General features: G+C 44.2%; 1 pseudogene; it reads left to right on the forward strand.

Moving 5' to 3' along the window:
• Positions 1–7,104: 7,104 nt before the first annotated feature.
• On the forward strand, positions 7,105–26,631 carry LOC109888531 (SCL-interrupting locus protein homolog; annotated as a pseudogene).
• Positions 26,632–27,078: the final 447 nt, after the last annotated feature.

The following is a 27,078-nucleotide window of genomic DNA, read 5'->3' on the forward strand; positions in this document are numbered from 1 at the left end:
TCTGTTTGTCTGCACCATAACTCTTTGACCTAGTTTGTATAAAAATGTTATCAGTCTGTGGAATACCACTAATGGCTATAGGCTAAGGCTGGCTGTCAGACAGAGCTCCAAATTAGATGATAGTTTAGTAAAATAGAACATTGTGGGAATCTAAAAATAGCTTTCTTCAACATCTCTCTCTGAAAGGGAGGAGGACAGATTAATTTGGAGTCAAACCTATTCAAACCTATTTGGTCATATTCAAATGAATATTTTGCTGTGCGACCAGGAGTTTTATTTCGGGAGCACACTCCGATTTGGGAACAAATCTTCCAGATAATTGTTGTAATCAAAAATCTAATTTTATTTGTCACATGTTTTGTAGACAACAGGTGTAAACTAACAGCAAAATGATAACTTATGGGTCCTTTCCCAACAATGCAGAGTTAAAGATAAGTTGGAACATTTCATAAAAAAATAGAACTACTGAGAGTGAAATGCACAGTTAATAATAAATAAAAATAATGAGTAGAAAATATCATGGCTATATACACTGCTCAAAAAAATAAAGGGAACACTAAAATAACACATCCTAGATCTGAATGAATGAAATATTCTTATTAAACACTTTTTTCTTTACATAGTTGAATGTGCTGACAACAAAATCACACAGATTATCAATGGAAATCAAATTTATCAACCCATGGAGGTCTGGATTTGGAGTCACACTCAAAATTAAAGTGGAAAACCACACTACAGGCTGATTTAATTTTGATGTAATGTCCTTAAAACAAGGCAAAATGAGGCTCAGTAGTGTGTGTGGCCTCCACGTGCCTGTATGACCTCCCTACAACGCCTGGGCATGCTCCTGATGAGGTGGCGGATGGTCTCCTGAGGGATCTCCTCCCAGACCTGGACTAAAGCATCCGCCAACTCCTGGACAGTCTGTGGTGCAACGTGGCGTTGGTGGATGGAGCGAGACCTGATGTCCCAGATGTGCTCAATTGGATTCAGGTCTGGGGAACGGGCGGGCCAGTCCATAGCATCAAAGCCTTCCTCTTGCATGAACTGCTAACACACTCCAGCCACATGAGGTCTAGTATTGTCTTGCATTAGGAGAAACACAGGGCCAACCGCACCAGCATATGGTCTCACAAGGGGTCTGAGGATCTCCTCTCGGTACCTAATGGCAGTCAGGCTACCTCTGGCGAGCACATGAAGGGCTGTGCGGCCCCCCAAAGAAATGCCACCCCACACCATGACTGACCCACCGCCAAACCGGTCATGCTGGAGGATGTTGCAGGCAGCAGAACGTTCTCCACGGCGTCTCCAGACTCTGTCACATGTGTTCAGTCTGAACCTGCTTTCATCTGTGAAGAGCACAGGGCGCCAGTGGCGAATTTGCCAATCTTGGTGTTCTCTGGCAAATGCCAAACGTCCTGCACGGTGTTGGGCTGTAAGCACAACCCCCACCTGTGGACGTCGGGCCCTCATACCACCCTCATCTGTTTCTGACCGTTTGAGCAGACACATGCACATTTGTGGCCTGCTGGAGGTAATTTTTATAGGGCTCTGGCAGTGCTCCTCCTTCTCATCCTTGCACAAAGGCGGAGGTAGCGGTCCTGCTGCTGGGTTGTTGCCCTCTTACGGCCTCCTCCACGTCTCCTGATGTACTGGCCTGTCTCCTGGTAGCGCCTCCATGCTCTGGACACTACGCTGACAGACACAGCAAACCTTCTTGCCACATCTCGCAGTGATGTGCCATCCTGGATGAGCTGCACTACCTGAGCCACTTGTGTGGGTTGTAGACTCCGTCTCATGCTACCACTAGAGTGAAAGCACCGCCAGCATTCAAAAGTGACCAGAACATCAGCCAGGAAGCATAGGAACTGAGAAGTGGTCTGTGGTTGGGGGTGTCTTGCTAATTGCCTATAATTCCATTTGCACAACAGCATGTGAAATTTATTGTCAATCAGTGTTGCTTCCTAAGTGGACAGTTTGATTTCACATAAGTGTGATTGACTTGTGTTGTTTAAGTGTTCCCTTTATTTTTTTGAGCAGTGTAGTTGTTGAACCCGGCGTGGCAATCATTTGAGAAACCAAGGCTGTTGAGTTTGCCGAAAAGAATATGGTGATTGACAGAGTTGAAAGCGTTGGCCAGATTGATGAATACGGCTGCACAGTAATGTCTCTTATCGATGGGGGTTATGATATTGTTTAGGACCTTGAGAGTGGCTGAGTTGCACCCATGACCAGCTCTGAAACCAGATTGCATAGCGGAGAAGTTACGGTGGGATTTGAAATGGTCGGTAATCTGTTAACTTGGCTTTCGAAGACCTTAGAAAGGCAGGGTAGGATATATATAGGTCTATAGCAGTTTGGGTCTAGAGTGTCTCGCCCTTTGAAGAGGGGGATGACCGCGGCAGCTTTCCAATCTTTGGGAATCTCAGACGATAAGAAAGGGAGGTTGAACAGACTGGTAATAGGGGTTGCGACAATTTCGGCAGATAATTTTAGAGAGGGTCCAGATTGTCTAGCCCGGCTGATTTGTAGGGGTCCAGATGTTGCAGCTCTTTCAGAACATCAGCTATCTGGATTTGGGTGAAGGAGAAATTGGGGAGGCTTTGGCGAGTTGCTGAGGGGGGTGCAGGGCTGTTGATCGGGGTAGGGGTAAGCCAAGTGGAAAGTATGGCCAGCAATAGAAAAATGCTTATTGAAATTCTCGAAGGTGACAGTGTTTTCTAGCCTCAGTGCAGTGGGGAGCTGGGAAAAGGTGCTCTTATTCTCCATGGACTTTAGTGTCCCAGAACTTTTTTGAGTTCGTGCTACAGGATGAAAAATTCTGCTTGAAAAAGATAGCCTTAGCTTTCCTAACTGCCTGTGTATATTGGTTCCTAACTTCCCTGAAAAGTTGCAGATGAGCTGTAAAGAGTAGCAACACATATTTTTCTTACCAATCCACTGTCCCACAGCACACACATTTGTGTGTGCGCGCAAGTGGGTATTTGAAGCTGACCTGGTGCCTGTGGCACAGGGTGCACCAACTTCTCTTCTGCTGTCTTCGCTGGTGATGGGGAGGTCTTCAGCAGGGAGGCAGGCCTGATACAGGGCATTATCATGCTTGTGCTGGAAGTCAGCCCCAAAGACAGACCAACCTCCTTGAAGTTCCCCCCAACCGAGTGCTCGTTCTGGGAGTTGGGTGCAGCCCCTCACCTGGTCTTCCAGGGAGTCCCGGGGGAAAAGGCGGTACTGTGGTGAAGGTATGAGTTTGACCTATAGCTGGCCCTTGGGCCGAGTCTTAGGTACTGTTTTCAGAGCTGATTTGATGGGCACTGAGGAAGGGGGGAAAGGGGTTGCTCTTGAGGCACGGGGGACAGTTTGTGGGTTCTTCTGGGGGAGCGGGAGAGTGAGTGCGCAAACCCACCACCATTGACACGGGTTTCTCAATGGTGTAAGGATTGGGCGGCACCACCACAATACCATTAGTTGAGCTCACTGGTGCCAAACTGTGATTGGACCTTGGTGGTGTTGGCGACACCGTGATGAGTGCTCCATGCCCATTGGTGCCCAGAATTTCCCCTCTCCTACTCCTCTTCACCTTCATTGTCGACACCCAAACACTCCCACTGCTGCTGTCCGTCTTTCCTGCCCAGCCACGCCCTGTCCCGATGCTAGCCGCCACATCGCGGAGGGTTACCTTCCCAATGTCTCCTTGATCAGCTCGGTAAGAACTGCCTGGCTGGGCTCACTGGTAGCCACCCAGCAAGACATGAGCACCTTCCCCTTCTCCTTTCCGTTCACTGGGCCGTTCTGCCCTTTCGGGGGTGATGGGTTCAGATTCGGGACCCCGCCTTCCAGGAACGTCCCGCACGAGTTGCACTGCCTGTTGAGCGCCTCCTGTGCTACCGCAGCTTTACAATGGCCCCTGCTGCCCCTGTTTACGTAGCCCTCCTGTGTCCTGCGAGCCTTCTTGTGCCATAAGGGTAGCTGGCAAATATGACAGGTGCAGTGCAGCGGTACGAAGAATCAGTCTTATCAAGCGTCAAATCACAACCAGGAAGCTCCCTCCAAACCCAGATATATTTCCAAATTAAATCAGACCCAACAGTAAATACAATATGAATTGTTCTTACATAACACAATCCAATGCATAAACACAATCACATCAATCCAAATGGATTTCATTTAGAAGGATTTTGATAGGTTGGCTGTCTTTGCAGGGGCCATTATTACAATTTTTACATCACATCACCTAGTGGTTGGTCGGTATCCAAAACTTCCCGTCCAATCAGTCTAATCTGGAGTGGGTGTTGACACTGTCTGGTAATTGACAGCTGTATGTGTGGGAACATCCCACCTTAATCAGAATGAATATGCTGAGGTAATCAGTAATCTGCTCCAGGACCACAGATGATATTAGGATTAAAATCGAGGAGGTGTTGTAGTTGTATAATTACAGCTAGATTGTGTAATGTGTATGTTGGAAATAGCCGTGAGCGAGAGAGCACCTGACATAGCAACCAAGGTAGCCCAATGGGCCATCATGTATAGGCCAATTCTTTACATGAAGTTACCAAATACTAAACTCAGCAAAGAAATAAACATTAAGTACTGCAGTGCATCTCCTCCTCATGGACTGCACAAGATTTGCCCGTTCTTGCTGTGAGATGTTACCCCACTCTTCCACCAAGGCACCTGCACGTTCCTGGACATTTCTGGGGGGAATGGCCCTAGCCCCCACCCTCCAATCCAACAGGTTCCAGACGTGCTCAATGGGATTGAGATCCAGGCTCTTGGCTGGCCATGACAGAACACTGACATTCCTGTCCTGCAGGAAATCACGCACAGAACAAGCAGTATGGCTGGTGGCATTGTCATGCTGGAGGGTCATGTCAGGATGAGCATGCAGGAAGGGTACCACATGAGGGAGGAGGATGTTTCACATGTAACTCACAGAGTTGAGATTGCCTGCAATGACAACAAGCTCAGTCCGATGATAATGTGACACACCGCCCCAGACCATGACGGACCCTTCACCTCCAATTCGATCCCACTCCAGAGTACAGGCCTCGGTGTAACGCTCATTCCTTCGACGATAAACGCGAATCCGACCATCACCTCTGGTGAGACAAAACCGTGACTCGTCAGTGAAGAGCCCTTTTTGCCAGTCCTGTCTGGTTCAGCGACGGTGGGTGTGTGCCCATAGATGACGTTGTTGCCGGTGATGTCTGGTGAAGACCTGCCTTACAACAGGCCTACAAGCCCTCAGTCCAGCCTCTCTCAGCCTATTGCAGACAGTCTGAGCACTGATGGAGGGATTGTGCATTCCTGGTGTAACTTGGACAGTTGTTGTTGCCATCCTGTACCTGTCCCGCAGGTGTGATGTTCGGATGTACCGATCCTGTGCAGGTGTTACACGTGGTCTGCCACTGCGAGGACGATCAGCTGTCTGTCCTGTCTCCCTGTAGCGCTGTCTTAAGCATCTCACAGTACAGATATAGCAATTTATTGCCCTGCCACATCTGCAGTCCTCATGCCTCCTTGCAGCATGCGTAAGGCACATTCATGCAGATGAGCAGGGACCCTGGGCATCTTTCTTTTGGTGTTTTTCAGAGTCAGTAGAAAGGCCTCTTTAGTGTTTTAAGTTTTCATAACTGTGACCTTAATTGCCTACCGTCTGTAAGCTGTTAGTGTCTTAACGACTGTTCCACAGGTGCATGTTCATTTAACAAGCATGGGAAACGGTGTTTAAACCCTTTACAATGAAGATCTGTGACATTATTTGGATTTTTATCTTTGAATAATTATAACTAAACTCTGAGTTTATAACTATGTACTCAGCTGTACATGGTCACTGCAGATAACATACATTAGCGACATATTGTATCGTTAGTGTAGTTACTAGTTAAATGTAAATATCAGCATGTCACATTACTACATTATGTAGTATCTGTGTAACACACTTTAAAGCGCAGGTGTCAAACTCATTCCACGGAGGGCCGAGTGTCTGGTTTCTGCTCCTCCTTTGTACTTGATTGATGAATTAAGGTCAAATTAGTAAGGAGCTCCTCACGCCTGGTTGTCTAGGGCTTAATTTAAAGGAAAAAGCAAAAACCTGCAGCCCCCCATGGAATGAGTTTAAAGCAGAGGTGTCAAAGTGTGACACATAATAGATATCTGCGACATACCAGGCATTTAAAAACTACTAAAGTACACTATAAACAGAAGACAGATGTATAGTTCATTTTACAGCAGTCAATCAAATATGTGTATGTGTGTGTGTGTGTGTGTGTGTGTGTGTGTGTGTGTGTGTATACAGTTGAAGTCAGAAGTCCACTTAGGTTGGAGTCATTAACTCGTTTTTCAACAACTCCACAAATGTCTTGTTAACAAACTAGTTTTGGCAAGTCGGTTAGGATATCTACTTTGCATGACACAAGTAATTTTATAAACAATTGTTTAGACCGATTTATTTCACTGCATCACAATTCCAGTGGGTCAGAAGTTGTCATACACTAAGTTGACTGTGCCTTTTAATCAATTTGGAAAATTCCAGAAAATGATGTCATGGCTTTAGAAGCTTCTGATAGGCTAATTGACATTGAGTCAATTGGAGGTATACCTGTGGATGTATTTCAAGGCCTACCTTCAAACTCAGTGCCTCTCTGCTTGACATGGGAAAATCAAAAAGAAATCAGCCAAGACCTCAGAAAAAAATTGCTGCTGGAGCAGGAGCTGGCTGAGGTGGCATTTTTTTTTCAACCTTTATTTAACTAGGCAAGTCAGTTAAGAACAAATTCTTATTTTCAATGACGGCCTAGGAACAGTGGGTTAACTGCCTGTTCAGGGGCAGAACGACAGATTTGTACCTTGTCAGCTCGGGGGTTTGAACTTTCAACCTTCCGGTTACTAGTCCAACGCTCTAACCACTAGGCTACCCTGCCGCCCCAATGGCATGGGGAGGACGAGGTGGGTCTGGGGCTGGAGGAGGGTTGGTCGTCTTCTGTACCAGGGTGGAGGGGCTGGGGCTGGGCCCTCTGTGGCACATGAGGCATGGGGAGAAAGGAGTCTGCCGAGGCTACATTCTCCATGTCCACATCACACAGTCAGGGGAGCATTAGCGCTATGGATGAAAGGTAAGAGAAAGACACTATTTTTTTTTAGGGCAGGTAGCGGTTGGAGCGTTGTGCCAGTAACCGAGTAAAAATCTGTCTATGTGCCCTTGAGCAAGGCACTTCATCCTAATTAGCTCCAGTGGTGCCATGGTACTATGCCTGACCCTGTAAAACAACACATTTCACTGCACCTATCCGGTGTATGTGACAATTAAAGCTTTTTTTAATGTGAGATGTTGATTCAAAAGAGAGAACAATGTTTTAAAATTTAAGTTCACCGTTTTTGGAACTATAGCCTTTCAAATCTGTACTTTGATATGACAAAAAACTGTTAAATCAAACTACAATCCACAAAGGGCTTCAACCTGAGAAAGCTATTTGTCCCTCAATAGAAGAGAGAAACACAAAGGAATTCTCTTTCCCCTGTCTTTGTATGAAGTTTGTAAAAGGCCAAGTGCAGTCAAAAACATAATTTTGCTGTGTTTTATATACATTTCCAGACTAATTTTGATAATGCTCTTTTAATGTCAGAGCTGTTTGAAAATCCTATTTTGGTGGTTTTGACCTGCCTAGTAACATCACCAGGTGGTCAATTAGTTAATAGACCAGTAAGAGTTTTTCGCTCCCCACTCAGACCACTCCCAGACAGTCCTAGCAAAGTTCTTGCTTGAGAAATAAGTCTTCCCTAAGAAACCATTTCGGTTTCTTTTTGACCATTTTAATTGAAAGTAATCTCATTAAGGTACTAGAAATAATTTCATCTTGAGATTAAAAACTGCTGCATTGGACCTTTAAGAGAGACCTGGCCTTTCTGTTAAGGAACATGGTGGGCAGAAGTACAACATTGCCTGGCAGCTAATTACTATGGCAACCCTCTCTGATATTCACTCCACTTTGAGGACACCACTTCGTCGCCAAGGGTAACATGATGGCGGCGATAAATGATGTCACAAACAGACCAGCTCAAAAGATAACTAGCAGACCAGTTTTAAGAACACTACATTAACAGCATGAATTGTGACCATTCCAGAGACTGTGGAAACAGGTTTTAGGTTAAGAGGAATCTAATAGACCACTGTATCCTACTATACTGCATTGAAATTAATTGTGTAGCACTCAAAGCTATAGAAAACTATGGATAAACATTTGTACGTCACCCCTTTCCAAACATATTGCCACATATTTCTCTTATCTCAAGGAGTATTCAGATCTATTGGCTTGCTTTTCTCACTCACTATGCAGCCGCAAATCCACAGAAGACCTCTAACTCTGCTGACTAAATGGCATTAGATATACATCAACAAACCTAAAATATAAATCCTATTATCACTGGTTAGAGGTTAACAGGGTTGCAACCACTACATTTGAATAATTTTCTGCAGTAAATTTAGAGAATGCTAGGCAGGCTTTCGCAACTGTATGAAGAAAAGAGCAGAATGGTTGCCAGAGTCATCCCCATGTGTTCTGATGAATATAGTGTGTTGCTATGTTACCTTTCAATAACAACTCAGATATTTACTCTGACCATAATTGACCTGCTACTCGTCATACCCATATTCAACTACCTATCTCTATGAACATAGGCCTACTGTGCACATGAGTGTTTCTTAATGTTAGCGAGTGGAATTAATGTAATACCACAGGAGGCTTGTGAGGGGAGGACGGCTGATAATAATGTCTGGAATGGGGTGAATGGAATGGTATCGAATACATGGAACCATGCGTTTAATGTGCTTGATATCATTCTGTTGATTCCATTCCTGCCATTACTAGGAGCCTGTCCTCCCAAATGAAGCTGTCACCAGCCGCAAGTGTGAAATGCATACCATCGTCACCAAACAAACCCCAACACAGTTCTGTGCTTCTGAAGACACATCCCCTGTAAACACTGACAGCTCAGTAGAGTGCATGCTCACATGAGAAAAACACAGTCTTGTTCTCTGACAAGATAAACGAGTGTACGAGTTGTACCTCAGAAAAAGCCTAAATTCATCAGGGTATGGACTCTACAAGGTGTTGAAAGCGTTCCACAGGGATGCTGGCCCATTTTAACTCCAATGCTTACCACAGATGTTAAATTAACTGTTGAGCGTGAAACTCTCCAGTGTTGCAATTCTTGACACAGTCAAACCGGTGTGCATGGCACCTGCTACTATACCCCGTTCAAAGGCAGTGGTGGAAAAAGTACCCAATTGTCACGCGTAAAAGTAAAGATACCTTTACAGAAAATGACTCAAGTGAAAGTCAACCAGAAAAATACTACTTGAGTAAAAAAAAAGTATTTTGTTTTAAATATACTTACAGTTGAAGTTGGAAGTTTACATACACTTAGGTTGAAGTCATTAAAACTCATTTTTCAACCACTCCACAAATTTCTTGTTAACAAACTATAGTTTTGGCAAGTCGGTTAGGATATCTACTTTGTGCATTAAACAAGTAATTTTTCCAACAATTGTTAACAGACTGATTATTTCACTATCACAATTCCAGTGGGTCAGAAGTTTACATACACTAAGTTGACTGTGCCTTTAAACAGCTTGGAAAATTCCAGAAAATTATGTCATGGCATTAGAAGCTTCTGATAGGCTAATTGACATCATTTGAGTCAATTGGAGGTGTACCTGTGGATGTATTTCAAGGCCTACCTTCAAACTCAGTGCCTCTCTGCTTGACATCATGGGAAAATCAAAAAGAAATAAGCCAAGACCTCAGAAAAAAACTGTAGACCTCCACAAGTCTGGTTCATCCTTGGGAGCAATTTAAAAACACCTGAAGGTACCACGTTCATCTGTACAAACAACAGTATGCAAGTATATACACCATGGGACCACGCAGCCGTCATACCGCTCAGGAAGGAGACGCGTTCTGTCTCCTAGAGATTAATGTACTTTGGTGCAAAAAGTGCAAATCAATCCTAGGACCTTGTGAAGATGCTGGAGGAAACCGGCTCAGCAAGGAAGAAGCCACTGCTCCAAAACCGCCATAAAAAAGCCAGACTATGGTTTGCAACTGTACATGGAGAAATGTCCTTTGGTCTGATGAAACAAAAATAGAACAGTTTGGCCATAATGACCGTCATTATGTTTGGAGGAAAAAGGGGAGGCTTGTAAGCCGAAGAACACCATCCCAACCCTGAAGCACGGGGGTGGCAGCATCATGTTTTGGGGTGCTTTGCTGCAGGAGGGACTGGTGCACTTCACAAAAAAAGGAAGAGGAAGAAAAATGATGTGGATATATTGAAGCAACATCTCAAGACATCAGTCAGGAAGTTAAAGCTTGGTTGCGAATGTCACGCCCTGGTCAAAGTATTTTGTGTTTCTTTTATTATTTGTTCAGGCCAGGGTGTGACATGGGGTTATTGTATTGTCCTATTGGGGTTTTTGTAGGCATTGGGATTGTGGTTGATTAGGGGTGTGTCTAGTATAGGCTTGGCTGCCTGAGGCGGTTCTCAATCTGAGTCAGGTGATTCTCGTTGTCTCGGATTGGGAACCGTATTTAGGTAGCCTGAGTTCACTTTGTATTTCGTGGGTGATTGTCCTATGTGTACTCTCTGTTAGTTTGCACAAGTATAGGCTGTTTTCGTTTGTTTTGTAGTGTTCGTGTTTAGTCGTGTTTACATTTGTTTAAATAAACATGGATCGCAATCGACACGCTGCAGTTTGGTCCGACTCTCCTTCATCACAACTAGAAAGCCGTAACAGCAAATGGGTCTTCCAAATGGACAATGACCCCATGCATACTTCCAAAGTGGTGGAAAAATGGCTTAAGGACAACAAAGTCAAGGTATTGGAGTGACCATCACAAAGTCCTGACCTCAATCCCATAAAACATTTGTGGGCAGAACTGAAAAAGCGTGTGCGAGCAAGGAGGCCTACAAACCTGACTCAGTTACACCAGCTCTGTCAGGAGGAATGGGCCAAAATTCACCCAACTTATTGTGGGAAGCTTGTGGAAGGCTACCCAAAACATTTGACCCAAGTTAAACAATTTAATCGCAATGCTACCAAATACTAATTGAGTATGCAAACTTCCGACCCACTGGGAATGTGATGAAAGAAATGCAAGCTGAAATAAATAATTCTCTACTATTATTCTGACATTTCACATTCTTAAAATAAAGTGGTGATCCTAACTGACCTAAGACAGGGAATTAAATGTCATGATTTTTGAAAAACTGAGTTAAATGTATTTGGCTAAGGTGTATGTTAACTTCAGACTTTAACTGTAAGTATCTAAGTAAATGTAATTGCAACAATATGCTTAAATATCATATGTAAAAGTATGAATCATTTCTTATAATAAGCAAATCGGACAGCACAATTTTCTTGTTTGTTAAAAACTTACAGATAGCCAGGGTCACACTAAAACGCAGCCATCATTTACAAACTAAGCATTTGTGTTTAGTGAGTCCTCCAGATCAGAGGCAGTAGGGATGACCAGGGATGTTCTCTTGATAAGTGAGTGAATTGAACCGTTTTCCTGTCCTGCTAAGCATTGAAAATATAACGAGTACTTTTGCTTGTCAGGGAAAATGTAAACAATCAAAAGTACATTTTCTTTCAGAATGTAGTAAAGTAACAGTAAAAGTAGTCTAAAATATAACGTACAGATACCAAAAAAAATTAAACTTAAGTAAAAAATACTTTAAAGTACTACTTAAAAACGTCTTGCGACTCTCAAACCCGGATCCGGGAGCGTAATCATCGCCTCAAACTAATTAGCATAACGCAGCGGACATAAATATCCCTAGAAAATCTTCCTATTCATGAAAATCACAAATGAAATATATTGAGACACAGCTTAGCCTTTTGTTAATCACACTGTCATCTCAGATTTTCAAAATATGCTTTACAGCCAGCGCTAGACAAGCATTTGTGTAAGTTTATCATAGGCTAGCATAGTATTATGCCCTGCTAGCAGCAGGCAACATTTTCACGAAAATAAGAAAAGCAATCAAATTAAATCATTTACCTTTAAAGAACTTCAGATGTTTTCACTCAGGAGACTCCCAGTTAGATAGCAAATGTTCCTTGCGAAATAGCGAAATAGCTCCCGTTTGTTCTTCACATTTGAGAAATGACTGGAAAATGCGGTCACTACAACTCCAAACTTTTTTCCAAATTAGCTCCATAATATCGACAAAAACATGGCAAACGTTGTTTAGAATCAATCCTCAAGGTGTTTTTCACATATCTATACGATAATATATCTGTCTGGACAATTTGTTTCTCATTAGAAGCGATTGGAATAATGGCTACCTCAGTACTTTACGCAAGATTTTCTGCGGGAGCCATCATGTGACCACTTGCTCAATGTGGTAACTTACGGCTATTCTTCAACATAAATGCGTAAAAAGACGTCACAATGCTGTAGACACCTTGGGGAATACGTAGAAAATGTAAGCTCATTCGTAGCCCATTCACAGCCATATAAGAGTCATTGGCATGCAGCGCTTTCAAAATATGGGGCACTTCCTGATTGGATTTTTATCTGGGTTTCGCCTGTAACATCAGTTCTGTTGCACTCACAGACAATATCTTTGCAGTTTTGGAAACGTCAGTGTTTTCTATCCAAAGCTGCCAATTATATGCATAGTCGAGCAGCATGTCGTGACAAAATATCTTGTTTAAAACGGGAATGTTTTTTATCCAAAAATGAAATACCGCCCCCAGAGTTCCAAGACTTTACACTCCTGTTCAAAGGCATTTCCATACCCCATTCAAAGGCCTATTCACCCTCTGCATTTAACAAGTGACATCAATACGGGATCATAGCTTTTACCTGGGTTCTAATTTGATGTAATTACTGTGTGCTTAATATGCAGGGCTCCCTGACAAGTTAACACAATCCACAGGCCTCAACTGTGAGCTGTCAAGTACCCTCTACTTAACCACACAAGGCATTACTGTAGCGTACAGTATATCACCACCAGGCAAGATGGAACATTGTATTTGCTGTGTCACTTGAACATGACCTACCATCATAAGTCATAGACACAGCTTTGATGGGAATGTGTTTGCCTCAAGTCAGACCAGGGCCCATATTCATAAAGTGTCTGAGTGCTGTTCTAGGATCAGTTTTCCCCTTTAGATCATAGAGAATAATATTACAGGGTGGAACCTAGTGCTAGATCAGCATTCCTACTCAGAGACACTTTATGTAGTGGCACCGTAGGTTTTTTTAATCATCATAGCAGCTGCATACCTGACAATCTATCTCCAAATTCCAGGGAGCAACTGTGAGACACAAAGAGCATGTTAGAGGTTATAGGCTACACTTCCACTGCACTTGTGTTGAAATGCAATACATTTAGGAGACACTCTTATCCAGAGGAATTTACAGTAGATTTTCTCATACTGGTCCCCCGCCCCATGGGAATCAAACCCACAACCTTGGCGTTGCAAGGGCCATGCACTACCAACTGACCCACACAGGACGTCAAGGTCTACTTATGAGACCAAGTGAGAGAAGGAAAACAGTTGCTTCTGCAAGACTGGGTTTCTACTATAAGAAACTGTCTTATTCTACCATAATTTATCATCATTTCCTCTCATGGTCCCATCTCTACTGAATTGCCAGGTTTGATTCTCATTTTGGACTCGGCTCATTCGTCACTTCATATGTTAATGATTGTCATTAAACAATAATAACCCTTACATTTAAATTAATCTTTAAATGTGCAAAAAGTTTCACTAGTTACGAACTGCGTTCTCATGTTAAATTTCTTTTCAGGGAGAAATTTTGGATCCCCAAAGTCTAAGGCCTGTTTTGAAACGTGGCCAAAGTAATAAGGAAAATTGGGTAAAAGATTGACATTTATGCACTTCCAGATCCAAATACACAGACCTGAGTTAAAAGTCAAGCTTGGGAAACTCAGGAATCTATCACAAACTCACAGCCTTATGAAAACATTTCTCTTCTTACCCCAAATCATTTCTGCCCCTATTTTCCGAGCTGAAATGTGAGTTGCTCAATTCATCCTTTCCTTCTTCGAACAAGACCTCTACTCTAACTCGTATTTGTAACATATGACCACCAGGATTCTAGACCAGACTATGTCACATTAGCATTAGACCAATGCCCATCTCCACCTTGGGATAAAGCCAACATCTGTGTCTGGTGTTTGTTCACATTCTGTCAGTCTGAGTACCAGACTGGTAGTGTAATGGTGACAAATTATTTTTGAAAAGCAACAGTTTATGCTAGTGTTTCCTCTGTAGACAGGGTTCTCTGAGTAACTCAGGACTATGACCTAATTTCTGCCAGTGGGCTGCTGAAGCAATAGTCTAATAGTATGTGTAGCCGGAGAGAAAGTAGTCGACAGCATATTAATCTTTAACGTTGAAACAGTACTTTTCAGATTGTGGGGTTTTCAAAAAAAGCAGAATTCCAGTGCCTTCATGAGAGGATTAAAAAGCCTTGCTGTATGTATCTGACAGCCTTAGAAGGACTATGGGAAAAGACGGTCGAGGATGCGGTGAAATCTGCACTTTTCACCAAGCTTGAAGTTGTGCTTTCCCTTAAACACAGATTTAGGAACAGTTTACATTATTGCAATCCTAACCACCGCTATTGAGGGATAAATGCAAACCTGACTTCAAGTCAGTGACTCTTACATCATACAGTCTGATGTTCTGGATCCAATCATCATATACAAGACTCATTGAGCAACCGAGACCAAACGCTGGACATATACATCCAGTGTTTCCCCTTGTTTTTTTTGCAGTAGAGGTGGCAAAGGTAGCGTGGTTGGGGGCATTGCTACTAGCGTTAGTGCAATGACAATGACTTTCAGTCATTGAGCCAACAGCTATCCATTGAAAATAACGTTTTGGTAGAAATTACATTACATTTCTTGCTGCGGTGGCAATAATTTAGCAGCGGTGAGACACCTCTGCTAAATTAATGTAGGGGAAACACTACATAACATCAGATACACTATCTATACAGAAGTATGTGGACACCCCTTCAAATTAGCGGTTTCGGCTATTTCAGCCACACTCGCTGCTGACAGGTGTATAAAATCGAGCACACAGCCATGCAATCCCCACAGACAGACATTGGCAGTAGAATGGCCTTACTGAAGAGCTCAGTGTCTTTCAATGTGGTACCATCATAGGATGCCACCTTTCCAACAAGTCAGTTTGTCAAATTTCTGCCCTGCTAGAGCTGCTCCTTTCATTGCAATTGCTGTTATTGTGAAATTGAAAAGTCTAGGAGTAACAAGGGCTCAGCCGCAAAGTGGTAGGCCACACAATCTCACAGAATGGGACGGCAGAGTGTGTCTGTCCTCCCTCTGTCCTTGGTTGCAACACTCACTACCAAGTTCCAAACTGCCTCTGGAAGCAATGTCAGCTGTTTGTTGGGAAATTCATGTAATGGGTTTCCATGGCCGAGCAGCCGCACACAAGCCTAAGATCACCTAGCGCAATGTCAAGCGTTGGCTGGAGTGGTGTAAAGCTTTCCACCATTGGACTTTGGAGCAGTGGAAACTCGTTTTCTGGATTGATGAATCACGCTTCACCAACTGTCAGTCCGACGGACATATCTGGGTATGGCAGATGCCAGGAAAACACTGCCTGTCCAAATGCATTGTGCCAAATGTAAACACTGCCTGTCCAAATGCATTGTGCGGTGGAGGAAGAATAATGGTTTGGTGGTTTTTCATGGTTTGGGCTAGGACCCTTAGTTACAGTGAAGGGAAATCTTAACGCTACAGCATACAATGGCATTCTAGATGATTCTATGCTTCCAACTTTGTTGCAACAGTTTGGAAAATGTTCCTTTCCTGTTTCAGCATGACAACGTCCCTGTGCACAAAGCAAGGTTTTAGGCTGGGTTTCTGTATATCACCTTGTGACATCGGCTGATGTAAAATGGTCTTTATAAATAAATTTGATTGATTGGTTTGTCGAGATCGGTGTGGAAGATTTTGACTGGCCTGCACAGAGCCCTGACCTCAACCCCATTGAACACCTATGGGATGAATTCAAACGCGGACTGCTAGCCAGGCCTAATCACCCAACATCAGTGCGCGACCTCATTAATGCTCTTGTGGCTGAATGGAAGCAAGTCCCCGCAGCAATGTTCCAATATCTAGTGGAAGCCTTCCCAAAAGATTGGAGGCTGTTATAGCGGCAAAGGGGGGCCAACTTCATATTAATGCCCATGATTTTTTTATGAGATATTTGACGAGCAGGTGTCTACATACTTTTGGTCATGTAGTGTAGTTATCAAATTGAAGTGCAACATCAAATGAATGTTATAAAACAAAGTATGTGTCAATGTACAGTAATCAGTTAATCATGTGAGAAAGTGAAAACGTTACCTCTATGCATTTCTTCAGTGCACTGATTTCCCAGATAAGATCCAGGTTCAAATCTGCACGGTCCATAACTGTCGAAATGAATCGGGTCCCACCAAACAGAATGGGGTACGTCAATCATCTTGGGGCGGCAGGTAGCCAGCGGTTAGAGTGTTGGGCCAGTAACCGAAAGGTTGCTAGATCAAATCCCTGAGCTGGCAAGGTAAAAATCTGTTGTTCTACCCCTGAACAAGGCAGTTAACCCTCTATTCCTAGGCTGTCAATGTAAATAAGAATTTGTTCTTAACTGACTTGCCTAGTTAAAGAAAGATTATAAAAAATATGTAGCATTTCTCACAAACTCCTTCCTGTCACACAGTCTCTCTCTGCATATGAACAATTGGTTTGGTAATGTCCTCTGATATTAAATGGAATTGGGAAAAATAAATCCATGATGGTGAGCCATAGGCTGTTGTAATCATTGCAATCTGGGACACAGTGCCCTCAGCCAGCATGAGTGAATAAGCACATTTCACCCCTGATCGAGCTATACTCAGTCAAATGTGTGGTGATGTCACATCACAGCCTATTGCTGATCCCAGTTGATGTTTGGGTGCACAGGGGAGTGGATTATTATTTACTACCAATACAGTGGTAGGCTAAATTCTGTCAATATTATGTTGCTCTTTTCTGAAATGGCATATCATCATGTTGGAAAAGCCCTTCTATGACTTGTAATATCTAGAAATGAAAAGTAACCTGTGAAAGATTAGGTTTGACATTTTTATTGATGTAGACTGGTGGCGTATTTATTATGTTTGCTTGATGTGCTTGCTTCTGTCAATACAGATGATAAACTACGTAATTATGGCAAATGCGAGTATTTATTACTGTATATCTGGTAAAATGGCGCCCCCTTGTGCTATTTGTGATTTAATTCAAATGGTTATCAGTATCAAAACGCAGTTTTCCTTTGCAATACGTAACATACTAGCGTAGCGTCATAGCCATTTCATATTCTTTGCAACCACAACCTGACTCATGTCTACAATGTTGTAAATTGCACAAATTGCAAGAATGTTTGCAAATATGGTTTGAAATAATCTTTGATTGAGCATATGGGGTTGAGCGAGTAATATTTTCAGCTCCTCTGATAGGTCAGCAGCCATGAAACGGAGCCTTCTATTGGCTGGATTTTTTGGCCAGCCATTGGAACATGGAAACAGCGCCACAATCAATTTATCACAAGGACCGTTTTGTGTTCAACAACGTGGAAAGTGATTCATTACATACGACTTTCGTGTTTGTTGTTGCTATCAATTGAAGTTAAATATTTGCGAAACTAGATTGATACATTGTGGATTTACCGCGAATATGGCCTCTCTGATATTGCGGAGGAAGTCTTGAAACCACTGCTCGAGTAACTTTACAGTTCTCACATTTCAGCCAGCCAATACGACTCCGTGGCACGCAAACCGAAATGATTCGCTAGCTATGCCATTTTCTAGGCTTTCCAGATGGCCAACGTCTTCTAACTAGTTTACGTGAAGTATCTAACGTCACCTTGCCATCTAGTCTTTTAGTGTAAGTGAATTACTTGCACATTTGCATCTTGTGGCATGCGCACACATATTTTGACTAATAAGATGTAAAAGTTAGCTAGTTGTTGACGGAACCACTTCACGTTCCCGTCCACACCACATAAATGAGTATTCAAGTGAATATGAAAGGACAGTCATCTCACGTCCTGGCCAATGTTTACAAACCAGAGAATCTGAAAATGACAAGGTATGTACTTGCGTTCTTCCTTTTTATTTATTTATTTATTTATATATATATATATATATATATATATATATATATTACACTTGTACCAGAGTTTTAAAAAATATATATATAACTCTGGTACATGTGTAATTTGTTTTTTAATAATTTTAATACAATAACTATAACTAACAGTTCCCACGGGAAGTTTGTCTGACACTAGTATTTGATGATGTTAACCATACCACAGGTCATCGGAGAACGCTCTTGCTGCCATCACCTTCCCCAAATCCAAATTGGCTCTAAGGGACCCACATCCAATGGATGTGATTAGCCTCCACCTATCCTATTACAGGTAGTCTACTGTTTTCTTTTTGACTGTGTCTTAGGATGCATCTCAGTAGGCCACGGTGGCTTTCTCATCTCCTTCCCTTGGTCTGTGCTGATTTTGAAATACTTGGCCACTCAAATCAGTTCAGTTGAATGAAAGGAGACAAGGGAGCCATATTATTTTGAAATGCACCCTGTGATTGTAATTAGATCATGTGCTGCCTTGTGCTTAAACTGTTTTCTATTGAACAGAAATCCCAGACTACTTCTGGTGGAGAGTTCTTTGTTTGGCCCACCGGCATTCCTGAGAGAATAACAAGCCCCAGTTCAGCTGTTACTTGTTGGGGACTATTGCTGTGGATTCTGGTGAGATTACCATAGGCATTATCACAGAAATATTCATAGTTTAAGAGAACTTCTCACTCTATTTGTAGATGGAAAATAATTATGATAATGATGGATTGAGTACATATGTTACAGCTTGCTTTCAAAGGACAACTCTTAGCTTAAGTGCTTTTATTTAGAAAATTCCCCCTGTCCCTTCCCTTTATTAATGTGAAATCCCTTCTCTCTCTCTCCACTCTTCTTTCAAGATGAAGAGGGTGTGACTTTGAACCGGTTTTACCTGGGCCGGGAGCAACCTGGCTCCTCTGAAAAGGTCCCTGATGCCCAGAGACATCCTGGTGCTGTGCGTATTTAGAACCCAGGGGGTCGCTGCCACAGACACCATGGTTCACTCTGCAGAAGAATTCCACATCTCTTTCAAGGTAACATTAATGTGTAAACGTCTTCACTTAAAGTAAATGTCCTTTTTTTATATTTGAATAAAATGAATGCTTGTTAATTAAGTTATGTAGGCTTTATGCTTAATGGCAATAACTATACAATATATTCTTACACAATGCTGTTATCCCTACTGGAATTTACATGAATCCAAACTGCAGCTTGTCAAACTCAACCCACCCTCTAACTGCCTATCGAAGTAACCCACCTCTTCTGTTGCCCAGGTAACAAAAGGAGCATACTCCCTCCACCCCGGGCTTGGCAGTTACTGCAACCTGTCAGCAACAGGTGTTGCTAATCACTGAACTGCCTATTGTCAAAGCATTTTTTTTGGGCTTGCTAATTCTAAACTGAGATTTTTGCCCTGTCTAATTTCCTGAGGTATTTCTGGGAGAAAATAAGCAGCCCCCATCCCCTCTTAAATGAAACACTTTGTTTCATTTACTGAAGTAAAGCAGAATTATGAATATTTTTTTAGTATATTTTTTAAAACATTTTCACCGCAAATGTCATGTTTGCACAACTTCTAACCCCTCCCTCCCTACCTGTTCAGATGCTGCAGCACCTGGGAGTCCCTGGACCTGTCCAAGCTGCTGGTCCTACGAGCACATCTTGGCTGCTCCCAGCAAACAGACAGCCTGGGCTCCTGCCTGCGCTGGGCCGCCGTCACCCCCGGTAACACACTGGACGCTGTGCCCATTTGGCCCGTGCTCATCACCCCCACGGCCTTGGCCAGGAACCTGAGCAGGCCGACCAGCCGCTACGCAGCAGCGCTAGCCACAAACGAGAGTAAGGACATAGGCCAATAATGGGGTGCGTTAAGGTTAAAATACTTGAGCAGACTTTAAGAGCTTATTGCAGTATTATCAGAAAATGGATGCCCCCGTTTCACTTCTTCTCTATTCTGTTCAGCTTTCTGACAATGGATCAAAGCAGGAAACTGCTCCTAATACTGGACTCTGACCCAAAGGCCTACACTCTACCACTGGTGGGACTGTGAGTATGCCCACCATCTACTTTATTGACATATTTTTCATCCAGCTTGTTATTATTTTGGATGTGTGTAAATCCCCCTCCATTCATTAGAGATAATCTGAACCACAAATGATTTGTCCTTATTGTGTTCATTTAGTCAAGCTGTTTGTGTGTGTGTGTGTGTGCCAACGCAGGAGTGTACAGTTTGATGTGGTTACCGTTTATCTGTAGCAGATTGCTGAGTGGGGTCAACCACATCTCCAACCCCCAGTTGTGGTGTTTGAGGTACTTGTTCAGCTCCTCTCTCCAGGACAAGTGAGTGGGGATGCCCATCTGTTCACACCGACTGTCATGTCCCAGTTGGCCTGGCTCCAATGCTGTATGTGTTGTTGATATTGTCACATGTTCAATAACACTTTTTATAAACATAAGATAAGGACAAATCAGTAAGGAAATAACGTGTTCGTATAGAAACGACATATTCTAGGCGTCTTATAAAGGTGGGTTGATGTTTGGGAAAAGCACCAAAATAATTGTAACAGGAGACGCGGTGTGTTTGCTTTTCGGGTAGTCTGGATTTGTGTTTAGGCAGGTCTGTGTCTGACTTTTTGTATCGTTCTGTGTTCTACAAAATTTGCCTGATATTGAACTGGTTTGTCATTGCTGTGTTGCAAGGTAACGTCAGAGGGCGGTGCGTTCCTGGTGGTGTTGTACCCGCTGACCCACAGGGAGCCAGCGTTCTACCAGGTCCAGCCCTGCAGGGGTCAGCAGCAGGACATGACCTTCCAACTGCTCACTCGAACCGAGTCACTCACCCTCTACAAGGTAGGCACAGGTATTCCTGAACCGTGCTGGCGTGGACATTTTCCTTTCAGGTTGTCCCCTCCAACAACTATCTATGTTGGATGTGTTAACCATCTCAGTACAGTTTGGCTCGGCTCAGTAGTAAGAAAAGCCCTCTAGTGCCCTTTACCCACTATTACAACAGATATGGTGGTAAATCCATGTGAATATATGACACTTATCTTTTGATCCTTGTCTGTACAGAATGTGGAGGTTTCTGAGGGCCATACTCTGCAGTTTGACCTCAGTCCTGAGAGCCAAAACACAGAGGCTGATTTCTTCAGGGAACTGGTGTCCCGTGCCTCCTTCACAAGGTATACATACACAAGCTCTTCTCTCAAACTTCTGTATTAACATGGTTTTACTTAGTCTAGTGCAGTGGATAGGTGGTCAAGGTGAATAGGGCCATTTCACTCTGAGTAGTGGCTGTTTGGATCACAAGAAAAGCATTAGTCATAAATGTTATTGAATACTAACGGAACTCATGAGAAAGATACTCTTACAGAATTGTATGTCTTCATAGGAGTTCAGTGGGGTAGACGGATGACAAAAGGCTTTATCAAGACAGTGGGCTTGACAGTGCCTGTCTGTCTTTTCTCCGTCAGCCCTGCGGTAGTGGCAGCATCTCCTCAGAACAGACTGTCTATCAACGACCATGACTCTGGAGTAGAGGACGATGACCTCTTCCCCCAGGCCCTCCCCAAACCCCCACCCTCTCACCCAGCAGGTCAGTTCTGTCTCTCTTTTGACTCGTATCACCTATTTGTTGATATGAACTCTGTTCTAAAAGACATACTCCATATTGTTTCAGACCAAGCGGGTCCACCGTCCTGTGCCGGAGCTCTCCATGGTGACGGTCCACCTGGCCGTGCTGCTGCTCCAGTTTCAACTGTTCTGCCTTATTATTATTGGACCATGCTGGTCATTTATGAACATTTGAACATCTTGGCCATGTTCTGTTATAATCGCCACCCGGCACAGCCAGAAGAGGACTGGCCACCCCACATAGCCTGGTTCCTCTCTAGGTTTCTTCCTAGGTTTTGGCCTTTCTAGGGAGTTTTTCCTAGCCACCGTGCTTCTACACCTGCATTGCTTGCTGTTTGGGGTTTTAGGCTGGGGTTCTGTACAGCACTTTGAGATATCAGCTGATGTACGAAGGGCTATATAAATACATTTGATATGATTTTGATTTGATTTGATGGACGGCAGCTTCCTTGATGGAAAGACCATGGGCCCCCCTCGTCCTTCCCCCTCAGCTCTGCAGCCCAGAGGCAGTTGCCCCCCCCCTCCCACCAGCTCCAACCTGGGGAAACCAGACACCCAGACCAGGGGCCCACCACACTCAGTGGCCCCCCACCCATCAAAGGCCCCTGACCCCCACCATGGACACTCTGGGTAAGGGCAGCAGAGGATTCCTATTCACCCCTGGGCAGCAGCCACCACCCCCTTTCCCTGGCAGGAAATCAGCCCCACCACAGTTCGGGAAGACTCTTCTTCCTCCTCTTCTCCAAAGACAGGCTCCTCTCCTAATGGATCAGTCCACCAGGCCAGGCAGTTCCACCAAGCACCAGGTCCCCTCTCTCACAAGTGGGCCTCCCCCGAGCCCCTCCACACCAGAGCCCCGGTCACCCCTCAGCCCCACTCACCAACAGCCCGCTGTCCATCTCAAACACTTCCACAGCACCCACAACATGAACCAGCCTTGTGGATGCTGCTCCTTCCACCCACATGACCATGTTACCCCCCTGTACCACCCCAACTACTGGCAGGGAACTTCATGCACCCACAACAGACCAGATAAACACTTCTGTTCCAACTTTGATGGTAACCCCCCCCACCTCTCTCATTTCCCCTTCCCACCAAACACACCCTCACCACAGCTCATTGTGCCACCCCATGGGGCCCACACTTACACCATTTCACCGCCCAGGGGCCCTGCTTGGAGCGGCCAACCCCTGTCTGTCAGAACCAGTGTTGCCAGGCCCAGTCGGCAAAGTCCCCCCCCCCCCCCCCCCCCCCCCCCCCGCCCTGGATGGGCCCATGGGCCTCCTGCCCTCTGACGCCTACAGAATCCTGGTGGACCAAGACCGGCAGCTCAACTTACTGCAGGCACAGGTCAGGCTCTCTACGGTGTCGTTTGTGGTTGACACTGTACCAATCTTGCAGCTTTAGAGAACGACTTTTCAACCTTTCTTACCATTGGACTTTCCAATCCTGATGTACCAATTATTTCAGATCCAGAAGCTACTGGCAGCTCAGGGGAAAGGGGGGAGCAGCTCCTCTCCATCCACTAAGAAGGCAGCCATGCAGACACAGATCTCCCCAGGAAAACACACTAGGAGGATTGTCAGCATCGCTATAGAAACAGGTACTGGACTCATCACTGGTTTCAGTGATCTCACACGTGGTTCATTTGAGAGTATTTCCCTGACTACATGGGGAAAGGATTGCTGCATAGAACTATAAACTGCACTCTGCAAGTCACTCTTAATTAGAAGGCCTGCTAACGCGAAGTCACTCTTGATTAGAATGACTGCTAACTGACTAGACATTTAGCTACTCAACTCTTAATGTATCTCCTCTTTTATGTGTAGGTGCCAGTTTGTTCTGGGGAAACCCCATCGATGCCCCCAATTGCGATGAGGACGAGCGCCAACAGCCAGAGTGGCACACGGACAGGGGGCCTGGCGCCACCGATGGTAGCAGGTCCTCCTCTGGTCGGAGTTCTGGCAGTGCCAGCCTCACCCACAGCAGGCACATGAATGGCACGGTAGACGAGTGGGTGTAGTGAGGGACATGTGAAAGGCACACCCTTCAACCAGTCAATGCATCAGAGGTAAGAGAACGGTTGGCTGCATTCCAAACGGAATGCTGGTTTCCTGCCATCGGCCCTGGCTGATCCACCCTTATTTTGAATTGACTGGAAGGGTGCATGCAAGAAAGTAATGTCGTAGTTGGCCACCTAGAACTCTGAAAGGTTAAAGGGGCAATCTGCTGTTTAAACAATAACAATGTTATTGTGTGTGTAGTGTAATGCTTATGCTTCTGCTTCTAGATCCAACAGTGCAGCAGTGTCTAACAGGTAATATCTAACAACTCCACAAAAAAACTTAATATCTAACAAATTCCACAACAACCTCATACACACAATCTAGTAAAGGAAATGGGATAAGAATATATAAGTATAAAATGTATGGATGAGGAGTGACAGCGGCTAACATGCAATAGATAGTGAAGGATACAGTATACATTATATACATAATGAGATGATGAATGCAAGATATGTAAACATTCATAAAGTGGCATTAAAGTGTTCCATTTATTAAAGTGGACAATGATATCAAGTCTGTAGGTGGTGGCTGTTTTAACAATCTGATGGCCTTGACATTTTTTTTAAATATATATTTTTTTATAGGTACTTCATTTGCTCCATGTATGGAGAAAAACTAGGAAAGGAAACAAAAAGAGTTATGAGCACGGCCCAGGTGATGATGTATTTGCCCCAGCTTTTATCCTGGTATACTTATTTCTGGGTAGGCTTCAACAGAATCTAGTATTGCAGTGAAATGGTTAATATACAATGTGTTATGTGACCAACCTCCCTCCTGATCCCTGACTATTTGTCACTTTCCACTAAATGTATGAAAATTCATTAAGTTCTTCTTTCCTCCACAGGGCCATGTGAACAGCCGTCTCCAGGGTACAGTGAACGAGGAGGGCGAAGATGAGGAGGAACAGGACAGGCGGACCTCATACCCACGGCAGGAGAAACACACCTTGTCCCTCTGTCCCAGCAGTCGTACCCTAGCCCTGTTCCCCTCTGCTCCTGTAGGCCGGAGCCCAGAGAGCAGCCGCCAGGAGGGAAGGATCAGGTGCTCCACGCCACACTGCGCCAGCTGCAGCAGCTAGGGGTCCATGTGGATGTAGACTCTGCCGACTCGGGGGGCAAGGTCACACGCAGCTCAATGGAGAGTGCCAGGTATGAGCATCGAATTGTCATGTTTACTTCAGCTTCTTTGTACCTACAGTATGTAGATCATAGATGCTATTACTGTTGCTAATAGTCTTATTCTCTCGCTCGCTCTTATTTATATATATGTAAATCCAAAAACTACTTGAAACAGCCCCCTAGGGACCTCCCTAGGTTCAGCCCCTGCACACCTCTCTCAGAGAAGCCTGGAGCAGAGAAGAGCACTGTGGAACTCAGTTGTATCCTGTCTCCCAACAACATGTCCTTCGCCCCCAGCATGTACATGAGAAGGTACGGGCTTATAGAGGAGGGGAGCAGGAGTGAGGAGGACGGCAGGGCCGAGGGGGAGCAGTTGGAGATGGGATATACTGTACAGTTCCATGTTCAACAGGAACAAGTAGGGCAGGGAGAGAGGGAGCGCCAAGGTTTGGTTCTGAAAAACATCACCAATGAGTTGCCACATTCCGAACCTGTCCACCCGCAGGGGCAACACGCAGACTCTCAAAGCCAGCTCCTCAGGCACTTGTCCTAAAATGCAGCTTTTGGCACGCGGCGCCAAACAACATTCGGACAAGGAGAATTGTGCAAAACGGCTGCCATCTTTAGGTGAAATACAAAGGGAGTGTCCTCAACCAGAGGGGTCGATGGGACATTTCTTGAACCTGAGTAGACTTAGACAGCTGCCGAAACTCTTCTAAAGGATCACGGGAACTAATGCAAAGGAAACTCAAAATGACAAGTGATATGTATTTTCGAATCCATTGGGATTTGTCAGTTTGGTTGTGTTCTTGGTAAGATATTTTTAAATGCTTCCATACATTTGTTTACAGATTGTTTTGAATGACTCTTCATTGTGCTCATTGTTTGTAATGTATACTTTTGTATAGGACCACTGAAACAGGCTCTTACCAAATCTCTTCACCACTGTGCTCTTTGTCTGTGCGCAAAATGTACTTGTTGCCTTTCTACTACAACTATGTGGAAGAGAGTGTGGCGTCATGATGTATCCAGCTCTTTTCAATGGTGGCAGCTAGGTCATTGAATTGTTTTGTTTTGTTTTTTAATCACTTTTAATTTTAAAGTGCTTTTTGGTGGCATAATAGACATGACATAATCAAAATTACTAGGTCACCCCACCTTTAAATCATTGCAATTTAATCATATATTCAATGTCCCCCTAGTCTGAGTACCAGTCTCTTTAGCTAACATTTCACTCCTTGCCACTCAATGATGTGTATATATAACCCTGTATAGCTGAAGCAATATTTTGGCCATGGAGAGGCTTTGAAGCAGTCCTCCATAAGAATGAATGGAATTCTATAGTATTTAATTTGAAATGTTTCAAGGAATAAATGACATGTAGTTAAGTATTTTTGTTGTAGTGTGGACAGAAACATTAGTGCTTTCCAAAAATTATACTTTCAGGAACATGTTCTTTATATATTTTTACATTTTAAAAATGTTATGTTTAGCTCACATAATATAATATAATATAAAGTATGCATAAAGGTGTCTAATATAATAAACATGGCAATATCAAATGTAGACTTTAGTAAATTCCTTTCTATAGCTTCCAACATTTTTACAATTGTGGGGGAGTGCCACGATGATGGCGCGGGAGTGCCACGATGATGGCGCGGGAGTGCCACGATGATGGCGCGGGAGTGCCACGATGATGGCGCGGGAGTGCCACGATGATGGCGCGGGAGTGCCACGATGATGGCGCGGGAGTGCCACGATGATGGCGCGGGAGTGCCACGATGATGGCGCGGGAGTGCCACGATGATGGCGCGGGAGTGCCACGATGATGGCGCGGGAGTGCCACGATGATGGCGCGGGAGTGCCACGACGATGATGGCGCGGGAGTGCCACGACGATGATGGCGCGGGAGTGCCACGACGATGATGGCGCGGGAGTGCCACGACGATGATGGCGCGGGAGTGCCACGACGATGATGGCGCGGGAGTGCCACGACGATGATGGCGCGGGAGTGCCACGACGATGATGGCGCGGGA

This window comes from Oncorhynchus kisutch, linkage group LG4 (assembly GCF_002021735.2).
Source record: "Oncorhynchus kisutch isolate 150728-3 linkage group LG4, Okis_V2, whole genome shotgun sequence".
Taxonomy (NCBI): Eukaryota; Metazoa; Chordata; class Actinopteri; order Salmoniformes; family Salmonidae; genus Oncorhynchus; species Oncorhynchus kisutch.